Below are 2,500 nucleotides of genomic sequence, written 5' to 3'. Positions count from 1 at the left end.
TCATACGATAACACAGAAATAAGAAAACGAAGGCGAAAATTTCACAAGAGAGCCAAGGAAATAGATCCATAATCCTCCTTAGCAAGTACCTGCCGTTTCTGTGCGACAGGTATAGAAAACGAGGCGACGACTCTCGCACGTACGTGATACATTCCCTTAAGGATTATGTGTTTATTTATTTATTCATTTATTTAGGTTTTATTTTTGTAGATTTTAGTCTGCAGATTTCACTTTTTAGTATTTTGTTTGATTTGTCTGTATTTGACAGATATTTTAATATTCTATATTAGATGTTTTGGGAATGACAGCATTACACAGATGTATGAGGGATATGGTAATTATATATACGCAGTGCAAGTGTGTGTGAGAGAGCCCGTGCGTTTATATGCATATGAATGTGTATCTACCCCATCAAATATATGCTCACAAACACATAATTACACTCCCCATACAGTTACAAACACAATACACCCACTAACAACCCAGCTGTATCCCCACAACACGCAGGCGACTCCATACAGATTTCCCCAAAGTTCAGTTAAGGTGTTTGTTATTGTTAGGGCATCAGCTGACCGCGCGCAAGCCGATGTTTGTTTGTTCGTCGCGGCTTCGACAACAAGGGCTAATTATCGCGTCTCGACCTGCATCTGGGATAGAAAACGGCGGTGGAGGCGGGACTTTGCGAAACGCGTTTGGTGTTACGGTTATTATCAATATTGTTATCAATGTTCTCGTTGTTATTAGTATTATGGAAAATAGTAGAGATAGCAGAGCTGCAACGTTTCATTTGCCATTATCACAGCTCATGTTAACGTTATCAGCATCATTATTATTATTGTTGTTTTTGTTGTTGTTGTTGTTGTTGTTGTTGTTGTTGTTGTTGTTGTTGTTGTGTTGTTGTTGTTGTTGTTGTTGTTATTATTATTATCATTATTATCATTATCATTATAATTATTATTATTGTTGGTGGTGTTGCTGTCGTAGTCGTCGTTGTTGTTTTGCCATCATTATTGTCACTATTATTGTTGTTGTTATTGTTATTATCATCATCATTATCATTATTTTTATCATTATTGATATCATCATCATCAACAACATTACCATTATCATTGTTATTATCATTACTATTATTATAATTATCATTCATATTGTTGTTATCACTGTTATGATTATTATCATTATTGATATTATTATCATCAACATCATCATAATCATTGTTTTCGTTATCATCATTGCCAAATCATCATTATTATTATTGTGGCTATCACCAATGCTATTGCAAGCACTACTATCACTGTTATTACTATTATCCTTATTGTCAATTTTGTCATTATTACAGCCTCAGCTTCAGTTGTGCAAAACATTGAAATCAGTTCTACTGTATATAAAACGTATAATTATATAGGCTTTCATATCTGGATACGTATGCTGTCAAAAATGCGTAATTTGGAGTGCAGATTAACACAGACAGATTAGCGAAACTATACCAGGAAAATAGATAGATAGATAGATAGATAGATCAAGAGACAGATAGATGCATATGCAGATAAATAGATGGATAGATAAACAGACAGAAAGAGATTAAGAGACACATATATGAATATATAGACAGACATAGATAAATAGACTCACAGATAGATAGATAGGCACGTGAATAGAATAGGTAAAATAAATATAAACACCAAAAAAGTAAGTAAAAAACACACATGCACCAACTGCCTCATGTATCCATCCATCTATCCATCCATCCATCTAACTCCACCACCCCCACCCCCACCCCCTCCCCCCCAATGATAATATGTATGCAAATTAATCCTCATTTACGGGGAAAAGGTTATTAACACCCAGAGGCTACGGCGCTCTGGAATTACGCATTGGGAAGAGAGTCTCGCCGAGCAGAAAAATGAAGTCATTAGCGAAGCGGAGAAGAAGAGAGAAATTAGAATAAAAAGGGATAGGAGTGTCGTGTTCGAGAATTGGGTGGTGGGTTTGTGGTGGGTGTGGGGAGGGGGGGTGTGTGGATGAGGAGGATGGTGAGGGTGGTATGACAGTGATGATGATAATATTAATGATGATAATGATAATATTAATAATAATAACGATAATAATGATAACAATAATAGTAACGATAATAACGTTATTAGTAACGATAATAATAATAATAGTAATGGTAATGAAAATGATACTACTAATAATGATAATGATAATAATAACGATAATGATTATAACAACAGAAATAACAACACTACTAATAACAACAATGATAATAATAATGGTAATAAAAGTAAAAATAACAGCAAAGGCAATATTAATAGCAATAATGATAAGAATTATGATAATAGTAACAGTAGGAATGATAATGACAACTTGATGATGATAATGAAATTTGTGATGAAATTAATAAAAATGACGAAAACAGTAAGAACGATATTAACAACAATACATGAAATCACCAAAACAAGAACAGTACAAACAACAGCATAACTCTAGCACAAGGAAA

Source organism: Penaeus vannamei, chromosome 32 (genome assembly GCF_042767895.1).
Source record: "Penaeus vannamei isolate JL-2024 chromosome 32, ASM4276789v1, whole genome shotgun sequence".
Lineage (NCBI taxonomy): Eukaryota > Metazoa > Arthropoda > Malacostraca > Decapoda > Penaeidae > Penaeus > Penaeus vannamei.
The sequence above is the reverse complement of the archived record's forward strand: the minus strand, read 5'-3'. Positions refer to the sequence as shown.